Source organism: Protomyctophum parallelum, assembly GCF_964188405.1.
Source record: "Protomyctophum parallelum genome assembly, chromosome: 21".
NCBI lineage: Eukaryota > Metazoa > Chordata > Actinopteri > Myctophiformes > Myctophidae > Protomyctophum > Protomyctophum parallelum.
In genome coordinates this window covers 19,360,194-19,372,296 of record NC_139713.1, presented here as the reverse complement: position 1 = coordinate 19,372,296, position 12,103 = coordinate 19,360,194, and positions in this window count along the sequence as shown.

The following is a 12,103-nucleotide window of genomic DNA, read 5'->3' as shown; positions in this document are numbered from 1 at the left end:
CATCAGCTTGTGAAGTCCATCATACAGTAGGTGGGAACATGGGGGTCTGCTCCTGAAAACAACCATAACAAACACACAATGTCAAGTTGGGTCAGAGAAAAAATTTAGAAGTTTAACTCATGGAAATTACTGTTGTAATCCTTTGATCTCTACATCCAGGGTGCATAAACCATCTTCACTGTGTCCCAGGTGTTTGGCCTGTGACACAGTGGGCGCTGATCATCACACAGCACTGTGAGCACACAGCTATGTAGTGAGATAAACAATGTATCAACTCACCAGAGGCAGAACTAGTAATGTGTTTTAATTGAGAACAATCAAAATCTAAATAAAAATGTACTAAATTAAATTCAGGTCTAAATATACTATACTAACGTTTTTGAAATGTAATGTGGTTCATCAATCTCCTGGCTGGTCCACTCAGCCTTGACAGTAATAATTTATAATAAGATAGCAGCCCTCCTACGAAACAATATTGAACAGTCAATGATCACACGGGCCACGTAATCATATTAGACCCCTCCCAGCTTCCACATTCTGCATTTATGACATTCAGGTGTCAGGAATATTTAGGGTTGCCTAAGGGTTATAAACCCTATGTTTATATTAAAATTTGTAAAAACACACAATACTGCAGAAGCAGCGAGTGCATTCTCCGGCAGCGGCAACAGCCACAGCGACACCGCCAATTGCCGACAACATCCGTGGCAGTGTTTCCTCTGCCGTGGCAGTGTTCACTCGCTGTCCCTCCAATACTGATGATTTCTAATACTTTAACTCATAAAAAAACAGGAAAGCATCTGTGTCATTTTAGATTTTAGTGAGCTTGTATAGATCTGCTATTTTCAAAAGACTTATACGTACATTTGAAAACTTGAAATGGGACATTCCATAAAGAGTGCATTCAACTTCTGGTGCTTTGATACCAATACTTTTGTACTTTTACTCAAGTCAATTTTATTTCTATATTTCAGTATTGATACTTAATTCTTCTCAAGTACAAAATATGAGTACCTTTTCCATCACCTCTTCAAGACCTATTGCACCCAGATACTAATAATATTTTTTATCTTTATTACCGAGTTCACCATACTTTTCTGTATTTGTGTGTGTGTGTGTGTGTGTGTGTGTGTGTAGTTGGGACATACGTTCACTTCGGTACTGTGTGTGTGTGTGTGTGTGTGTGTGTGCACCCGTATATGTGTGTTTGTGCATGTGCGCTTTACGTATCTGACTTAAGCAGCCCAAGGGGCCTGGTGCCACAGTTTACCTTTGAAAAGCACAGTACCAGATGTAGTAATGCTTATGGTTGTGTCATTTCTGGTTTTCTCTTTGGCACGACTAGTTTACAGCTAGCTCCCAGAAACTCTGGGATCAAGAAACTCTGTAAGGGATACGTAGAATGTTGTGCTTTGTCTCAGGGTTCCTTGACAACCGAACATAAAGCAATGCACATGCCACAGTCCAGGAGTACTGACCAAGTACATGGATATAGCCTACTGGTCACATTACTCCAAAACTGTAATTATATAACATAAATCAGTAGACCAAAATAGACAGTAGACACAAACCTCACTGCTTAATGTTTTCTGCAGTGACCGGTAGCATTAACAGGATGCACGAGTGTGGTGTGATATAGAAAATAGATCTTGTTGTGAGACGCAGGCCTGCACTGAGTTTTGATGGTTTTGGTTCCACTTCCTTTTTATCAAAACCTTTTTAAAAAGTGTTGTTTAAATACGTTTTTATTATATAGATGTGTATTTTGTCACGAGGGACTGGTTCGTCTACAATAATAATAATAATATGTTTTGGATGCGCTCTGCCTTTTTGGGATTTCTCCAATTCCTACTTTTGATAAATAATATCAATGTGTTTGGCACAGAGACCAACTGCTAGCTGAACAACGCCTTCTGCAGATCTTCCAGAATGATGCAGTTGTCATTCAGTATTTGGCTACAATCGAAAGCTGTGCATATTTTGTGGCAACAACTTGAACCAGTTATTCAACGATATGTGCAAATTCAATCCAGAAAGCCCAAGGGGAAAGGCCCATGTCTTATCGAGTTGGATGCCTGTGATGTGCTGTGTCATGGTGGGAGATCATCCTCTGTGGAGGATATAGCATACCCAATGACCTGTACATCTTGACTTGGACTGAAGTTAAGAGTTATGCAAACTAGCAGTTATTCAGTATGGTCTGGAGCACTCTGGACTCCCGCACCACATCAGGTGGGAAATGGCAGCTACGACTACCAAGAGAAAGGGCGAGAAAAAATAATCGATCCTCCATAAAAAAGAAACGGTGACCTCCCCTAAGTCGTACTGTGTAGATGACAATGGCAGAGAATAACTATCAGCAAACGGGACATGAGAAGTTAGAGAAATGCAGGATTAGCATTAGTACAGGAATGTGCTCAGTCATACCGGCCAGGAACAACGCAGCGCACATACAGTAGAATATAGGACTAGGCTATCAACTGAACACCACAAAGAGATGCTTTAGGCAACGGAGCGGTTATGGAAGAGCATGCCAGGAAACAGATGTTTGTAAAGGAGAAGATGTAAGTGGGAGAGCAAGATGACTTCAAGTAAATGTGTAAATAAAATGCGGAGAGACCTCTGGCCTTTTTTACGTTTTAATATATATTTTTTTAATTTGCTGCTCTGTCATGTTTGTAAAGTGAGCAGTGATTTGATTGATTGATTGCATACACATACAGGTCAAGTTTCTCAAGTGCTGAGAATAACAGTCATTTACATTCAAATTAGTTAAATACAAGTGGAGTGGAAAAGTTATGGGGGCCATTGAAATGAAAGAGTTTAAATAACACTACTATTAGAGTAACCTCTTTTTGAGTGGTGCAACCACTCCAAGGAACAGCAATGTCCGTGTTAACCTATGTGACTATGTGTGTGTTAACCTATGTGACTATGAGTACCAGTAGGGGCAAAAGTGGCGCTGTTGTGCCAGAAACAGAGAGAGAGAGAGAGACCACCAGAAAGTTCCACATTCTCAGTGTCCTGAACACGCTCCATCAGCCCTCCTCCACCTACTGTTGGACCTCCCTGCATGATGACGGCTGGCTAGCTGTCTCGACCACAGTTGTGGTCTGATGACCTCGACGGCTGTGTGGCTGCATGCCTCTTTAGTTTGTAGACCAAATGGAAACCTCATCTTCAAAGTCCCCACACACAGGAAGTCGGGCTATCTAATTCAGAACACCAAATAATCAGAGAAAGGTCAATGACATCATGGCACTCGAGTTGGCTCTGTAGGTTGCTGATACAAACTAAGGTCAGGTTCAGGACACATTCTATTTCTCTATCTTTGTCAATTTATTTGTCATCTCCGTCTCAAGCCTATATACTCTGTCAATGCCTACTGTACTCTCTCTTTTTTCCCTTCACAGTGTTTTGTACAGAGCTGTCTAGAAGAGGGTGTGAAATGGGGCACGGTGGCGCAGTCGGTAGTGCTGTCGCCTCACAGCTAGAAGGTCCTGGGTTCGAATGTGGGCCAGTGGTCGTGTCTCTCCTCCGCATCATCAGCGCCCATACCCTAGGTCGGAGTTGGTGAAAGGGCCTTTCTGTGTGGAGTTTGCATGTGTCCCCTCGGCCGGGTAGGTACAGCACCCTCACAAAAAACATGCAGTAATTCTGGTCTCTATACTGCCTCCCCCTGGCCATATTTGCGAAATTACGTCAGAATTCCGCTAAATATGACGTAAATTAAACATTAAACATTAACCGCCATTGACATTGAAGGGAAATTTACGTCATATGTAAACGAGCAAATCAGCTAACCAATCACAGGCAACAGTCATTCTGATTGGCCACTATGAGATGATGCATGATGATGTATGATGATAAGAGCTGATAATTCCACTATATGACGTAAATCAAACATCAAAACATTAAACGCCATTGACTTTGATTGGAAAACTTACGTCATATGTAAACGAGCAAATCGGCTAACCAATCACATGTTGGCGGGAGCGCTTGACCAATAAGGGACCACCTTATGTACCGCATGTAGCAATGTCAAATGTCCGCTAGCATAAATTGATGTGCGATGACAAGAGCGCCCCTCATTTCACACGGGTGCGATTGTTTTCTCCTCCTAACCCCTCTAACTCGCCCTGCCTCACTCATCTTTCATTCCATCAGTCTTTCTCTGTTTCACTTTTTCTCACCGCACGCACACACATGCAATGATGCACACACACTCGCACGCGCACAACAGAGGAAGGAACCCATCTGCTTGAATCAGCAGTGAACCACAGTAACCAGATATTAGCCAGCTGGTCCCAGATACACTGAGCAGGCATGAGACGGCACAGTGATTACAGGGCTGCTTGCACTCTGCCTTGATTCCACGAGATCAACGTTACACACACACACACACACACACACACACACACACACACACACACACACACACGACCTGTTATCCTTTCATACTGGGAATGATTGGATCTAAATGTTTGGATAGTTTCTCCTATCACGTGTGCGCGTGCATGCATGTGTGTGTGTGTGTGTGTGTGTGTTCAGCAGTCTTCAGTAGCTCAGTGTCTCTAGGCTCCATCTGCATCCTTCATCATCATCTCTCCTTTACTCCCCTCTTCCTCCTTCTCCTCCTGTTAGATCCATACCCCCCCCCCCCCCCTCTCTGTGTGTGTCTCAGAGTCTCGCTTTCCCAAGTTCCCTCTCTGTGTCCCTTTCAGTTATATGGAGAAAGTATTCACATGTTTTAAAAGTATCAGTACTGCAATATTGAAACACTCTAAAAGTCCGGACATCAAAATGTACTACAAAATGTACTTTCAAATGAACTGACAGATTGGCTATTTTCAAATGGCCGATATGTACGGTATATAGGGCTGAAGTGGTTAAATGTACAAACGTTTTCAAATAATTAGTACTGAAAATGTGAACTACTCAAGTAAAGTACAAATACCTCAAAAGTTCAATTAAGTACTGAATAGCCTACACTCCTCTGCTTCTGTTTTCCCCTCTCTCCTCTAAATGTTACACTCTTTCCTCTGAATAAAAAAAGGTAGACGCCTCCTTCGGCTCTGGGTCGTGTGTCTCAGGCAACATGGAGGCAATCTTTCCCGAGATTCCTTGCGAAGCATAGTGGAAGCTTGCCAGTGGCATTTTGGCAGTGTAAACGTTTTGTTTCCTCGTGCCAACAAAGCTCCCTTGGATTGAATTGATAAGTCCCGGAAAAGACGAGCTGTGATCCACACTTCCGCTTGCCTTCCTCCTTGCGCTGGAGACGCATTGCTCAATGAATTGCAGCGGCCAATGAGGCATCGATCTTGTTTCACATCTCATCCCCTCTTTTGCTATAAGTTTCCTCCCCTCTCCCTTCCTTCTGCTCCTCTACTTCTTGGCTGTCTAGTGTCTACTATTGTGCTATGCTCCAGTCCAGTGTGTCATGTCTGTTAGGCCGGAATGGCCGTCCAGGCATAATAATCTGTGTGTATACCACTAGCCCTGTAGGCCAGCTCTCCGGACCCTTTCAAGTTTTCTTTTTTAAATAGCAGATCCAACATGTCACAGCGCGATGTGTTCTGAGGTTGTAGATCAGCTATTATCAAATCTTCTTCTTCTTCGAGTCCGTACTGGGGGGGCATCGGCACATTCCAGCAGGTGAGGTGGGACATTGTCTCCACTGATCCACACAGCTGCACATGTCTTCTGTTGTGTAGTTCCAGACTCTCATCAGAGCTTTGCACCTACCTCCCCAGTTCCACACACAGTCTGCTGAGGGACTTCCAGGTTGTCCAGCCAAGGTCGTGGCCACTAGCGAGGCTTTCTGTTGGTGTGTGATTCCTCTGTTCAGACATTCAAGAGCGTGTGTGTCTCTGCTTTGCCGTTCATCTTGCCAGACTTTGTTTGTTTGTGTCTGGAGGGGCAGGACTGTCTGCACGAAACTGGCTCTATAGATCAAAGCTTGTGTGGGGGTGCCACGTGGCCAGATAATGTCTATACTGTGTTCTCCGTTCATCTTGAGCGATACACAGTCGTCTGATGTGCGGGGGAGAGATGCCAGTCGCATAGGCACGGGACAGGTGTATTTTCAAATAGCCAATGTACTGTACTGGTTAAACTGATTCTAATGCTTTATTAGTTTATTTTGCGAGAGAAGTTAGAACCGCTGCTCTAATCTATCCCCCACCCCAATCATTTGCCTGCATGATCTTTTGTTCAGGAGACTGGTACTATTTGAATCCCAGATTTTATGTTGTAATTATCTGAATCTTAACACATTTCCCCTGAGGGATAAATGACAGTAAGCCGTTTCTGATGTCATCTATGTTATGTAACAATATCTCAGGTTCAACACAGTTGTGGCAAAGTAATAGTCTTAACTCCCTTGAGTGTACAAAATGGATCCATAAAAACACGGTACTCTGTCTACTCACCTCGTGAAAAACTAAACTATTCCAGATCCCACTCTTTTCACACAGTTTCTCTTGCTGGTAAAACTAGAACATTGGGAGACATAATTAAAGTGATTTAGTTTACCACTGGCTGTGTGTGTGTGTGCGTGTGCGCGCACAGAGACAAAACGGGCAAAGAGATACAATAGTAAAATATTGTATAGGAGCTGACACACATGCACACACAAAGCTTCAAGGGTGAGAGCAATTTAATGTGTAAATCTATCTAAATTGAATCTATAATGATCTCATCTTGAAGCTTTGGTAATAAAACACACTTCATTGTAATTAATTCCAATGCCAATAAGCATGCTTAATTTTAAGCGAATGAGTGTGAGAGAAAGAAGGAAAGAACAGAGAGAGAGAGATGCATATCGGCCATTGGGAGGTACACAGTAAAGTCGTCAGTGTTAATTTAACTCTGAGAGTGTACAAATGAACCCAAATGGTCCCTGCTCCGCTGCAGAGTGGAAAACCATGCCTTTGGAAACACTGACTTCCTGTGGAAAGAGTGATGTCATGACAGTCTGTCTTTCACAGTCTCTCTTTAATGCTTGTACAAGCAACACGCAAGCTTACACACACACACACACACACACACACACACACACACACACACACACACACACACACACACACACAGTCTATGAATCAGGTTTTCTCTGCCGAGTGCAGACAGCAAGTCTACTAATGTCCGTAACATAAATGTCTATCTCAGCTGCCATCTTTATAATGACGCATATTAAGACACTAATATGTCCTCAGTGGGTGTGGGACACATTTTAATCCAAGACGCAAGAGAATAAGACAGTAAATAAAACCAAAGTAGAGCTGTCTGACCTCATGTCTTTCTATCTTTGTTGGTTATGTAGACTCTTCCTCTTCTTTCGTATATTATCAGTGTCATGCAGCCACACCATCTTCTGAGGGTGGGCTGTATATAGGGGGGAGCCTGTGATGTATGTGCTTGGCAGTCAGTTCAGGCTCGCCACACTCGCATGCCGCACTGTCTGATAGGCTCAGACGGTTCAGCAAGGTCCCAGATGTACCGCTGGATGTGGGAGGGCCCAGCCACCTCCCACGACTGTTTCCAGGATGCTGCCAGCCAGGCGTCTCTGGACAAGTACTGAGGAATACACTGTAGCATCTCTTGTGCTGCCTTGTTGTAGGGATGTTGAGACTTGAGCCTGCATGCCTGGTGGAGACGGTGTTGTCGTGGCCTGCTGCAGGATGTGCCAGTCGTACTTCTGGGCTTTTCTTGCCAGGGCGAGGGTAGCTGCATGCCGTCAGAGACTGGCTGGGGCGATTCCAGCTAGGACTGGCAGGTAGGACACAGTGGTGGGTTTCAGACAACCAGTTACTATCCGGATGGCGCTGTTAACGACAGTATCTGCCTTGTGCACATGTGGACTTTTGCTCCAGACAGGGGTACAGTATTCTGCTATGGGTTGGACGAGGGCTTGCATGGATATGCGTAGGGTCTGGGGGGGGGGAGCTCCTCAAGTCGAACCCGCCAAGCGGCGGATGAACGAGTCCCTTGCTGTTGTCTTGGCCTTCACTTCATCCAGGTGTTGTTTGTAGGACAGTGTCCGGTCCAAGCATACGCGTACTTGGGGGCTTGCTGGAACTCCAGGCGGTTGTTGCCAACATACACGTAAAGTTCCCGTCTAGCTTCCTGGTTATTTAGGTGGTGCAGACACTGTACTTCGTAGATGTTGTATCCGGCAGGTCTTGAATGTAGATGTTAAACTAAATTGGTGAGAGGACGTAACAGCATTCTTCAACCTTCCGAGTCTGCTGGTCTGGCCGTCGCTGGTCTCTATGATGAAACTACAGTTTAATATCTCCATAATGAACCTCACCATGTGCCGGAATTGTCCTCAACAGTTTCAGATATAGCCCATGGTGCCACACGGTGTCGTAGGAAGCTGTCAGGTCCAGGAATACTATACTCCAGATTTCTTGTTATCCTGAAAGCTGTTCTCAATGTCCTGAGTGAGTAGCGTAACCTGGCCTGCCTCAGTGGAAGCCGGCTTGTTCCGGTGGGAGTTGTGGGTCCACCATTGGCTCGATGCGACTGTGAATTGGTTGCCATACCATGCTTCTTGCTGTGGATGGATCCAGCGAGGAAGAACCCAGGTAGCTTGAGGTTGGCATCATAAACCCAGTGTGTCTCTTGCAGGAGAACAGCTGCCACTTTGTTGGAATCGGTGAGATGTCTGATGAGTTCGAGTTTGGCGATGGTAAGGCCCTCGATGTTGGGTTGGAGCACCGACAGACCTTGTAGCATGTGTCTGTCTGCCCGTCCTGAAGAGGACATACTATGCCTTGGTCTTGACCTTGGCTTGTATCTTGGTCTACCAGCTCGATGATTCTTTGGCGACATTAGTTTCGTAAGTTGGTCTTGCACCATTTCTCACTACTCACAGGAGAGGCTGCGTGAAGGCTGTTGTCTCCTCCCCCCTTTGACTATCTTAAAGAGCCATCCCACCAAAATGTGTTGGAATTAGGTGGGTCATGGGTGCTTTAAGCCGAGAAGTTCGAGTCGTTCAGTTTGTTTTGGGAGGTCTGAAGATACAGTAATTTTATCACCGAAGGGAAATGTGTTTGTTAAAGCAGCATTAATTTAGATTCAGAGAATTACAACATAAAATCTGGGATTCGAATACCAGGTCTCGCTGTTAACAGTTTATTGTAGCTCGTGACTCTGAACCACAAGGTCATGGGATCGAATCTTGACACTACCAACTCAGCATATGAGCAATCTGGCTTCCTGGGGTAAAGAGCATTGTAAAAGGTATAGACTTGTGTTCTTTGCTGTTGCTACCCTTCAAATGACCATGGCCATTGACAATGCATTGGCCGCTTAAAGTCAAATACCGGTATGTAGAAAACGGCAAAATTCTCAAGCCTGTATGTCCACACACAATAAGGTAGATTTATTTAATTGTGAATTGAGTTTCTTGGTGAAAGTATGAAGGAATAGGGACAGTCCAAAGTTTTATCACACTTAAAAAAAAGTTCAGTCCTGTGTGTACACAGTAAGCTGATTTTTTTTTTAATTGTGAATGGAGTTTCCATGTGAAAGTATGAAGCAGTTTTGATGTACCAAAACCTTCCATCGACTTCCAATATAATTTTCTGAACTTTTCAAATACCTTTTTTTTTAAACTACAAAACATTTCATTTCATGTACACCCCCACGATTCCACAGTAAGCTGAACAAAGTTCGTAGGAGTAGATAGGTGGCAGAAGTTTTGAGGCCATGAAAATGTAGGATATCTATATCTATGTGTGGTCACTGCTGCTGCAACGAGCCCACAATTAATGTAAATAAATAAACAAGGCATGGTAAACATAACATAAAACCCTAACGATTTTTGCAGCAGAAACATCCAGATGAACTATCCATGACTCTAACAACATCTGTAGATGTTTCAGTTCTCTTCGAAAGCAGAGGAAATATACAAACATGCCCACACGACAAACACACACACACACAGCACACACACACACACACACACTCGCGCACACGTTTGAGCTTTGAGTGGATATTGTACTAACATTTATATCCATGGTATGAGTCACAGTGGTTGCTGAGATTGAAGCTGCATTGGGGATTGGTTGGTTTACATAACACAAACAAATGAATGGGGGCCAGAGCAGTTCCATTCATATGATTTCTGGTTACTATGGTCATCACAGTTTAAATAGAAAACTATTTCTGGCACCTGCAGGCCCTTGCCCTCAGATTCAGGATTTCCATGTTATTACTAGGAGAATGTCTTGTGTGGAATGGTGAATGGTGCATTTATATAGTAGTCTGGCAGCCGGGGGTGTGGGAAATATATATAGTATATAGTTATTTTTATTGTCCTAAAACATTGTCTACATATGCATTCATGAATCCAGTTGCTGACCAGCTGTTGGTATTGAGCAATTTGTTTTATAGAGGTTTATATGCTCTGAGAGCCAAACCCAATTAGGGGGTTAGCAATTAGGGGTTCAGAGTCTTTTTTTTTTTTTTTTTTTTTTTTTTAAGATATTTTTTTGCGGCTTACGCCTTTATTGATTTTTTAAGGGATAGAAAGTAGGCTGACAGGAAACGGGAGAGAGATGGGGGGATGACATGCGGTAAAGGCCGTGTCGGGTCCGGGAGTCGAACCCGCGGCACACCGCGACTGGATCACCAGTCCGGTGCCCAGACCGTTACGCTACGGCCTGGGCCGGGGTTCAGAGTCTTGCTCAAGGACACAACTCTGGGGGAGAACTGGGAACCTTGCGGTTCCCATCCGGCCGCTCTACCGGCCACTCTACCCCTGAATCTAGAATCTCCACTTTTATCCACTTGAACATATGGCCCTTATTTTCGTCAGTGCCTTACCCCGTATCCCTAACTTTTTTTAATTTTCTTTTTACTATTTTGAAAAACATTTTAAACTAGCCATTCGACACGTTGTGAGCTTGTAGACCGGCTATTTGAACTATTCCAAAAAATCTAGGATGTTTAGGGATAAGGGGTAAGTCACTGACGAAAGTAGTCCCTATTCTGGGGCAAACATTTGTCAAGAATGGCTGATCTACAAGGTTGTTGTGAACTTGTGGGCCAAAAACAGGTGGCTAGTATAGATAGAGCCTACTGCAGACGTTTGTGGTGCACCGCCATTCCAGACATTAAGACCAGGAAAAAATGCAAAAGTAGCTTTCAGCCTCTGGTATTGGCGAGGTTGGGGCAATACTCATTAAAATGCGTGTAGAAGGCCATGCTTGACTTGTGTCTGCGCTGCACGCCACAATGCCTCCCGCCACTCCTGCTGCACCATCATTGCTTATCCTATACCCGATTCCTCTCATATTCCAGACCATTCTTTCTTGATAATTAATTTTCATTTGTGTCAAACCATCAATGAATTAACCGTTGTGCTTCTTGAAAGTCTAAAGAATCTCTCATTGATCAGAGCACTGTAGTGATATCTCAACACAACAGGTATTTGTTCCATCTTTGTAAGGTCTTTTGTCTCATACACTCATCACTTTCCTTGAGCTCTTAGCATAGTGCTAGCATGATAGAATCTCATGTTGTGTACTTAATGTTGTACTTTTTCCTGAAACATTTCTTCCATATGTTTGGGTCATGCTTCACTTTCAACTCCACTATAGCCAAGAAGGTCCTTCTCCTGTCTGTCTTGGATGGATGGATTCACAATGCCCTCTATGGGCAGCCTTCTGAATTGCAGTGCACACTGCCGGAGTTCTTATGTACCTCCTGTTACTAAGATAGTTATTATGTACCTCCTGTTACTAAGATAGTTCTTATGTACCTCCTGTTATTAAGATAGTTCTTATGTACCTCCTGTTACTAAGATAGTTCTTATGTAACTCCTGTTACTAAGATAGTTTTTGCCTTTATTGATAGACACAATACGTTGACGGGAAAGGGGAGAGAGATGGGGGGTGGGGGGGAAGACACACAAAGTTCGTCAGGATCGGGACTCGAACCTGCAACACACCGTCAGGCAGGATTAACAGCATAGGTGCCCAGGCCCGGGCCTCCTATTACTTTTAACAATTTAGTTCTAATCTTTGTTTCAATTCCCCAGCAAGTCTGATTCATATGTTGTCTGACGCGACCCGAAAAATAGCAGATCTGCACT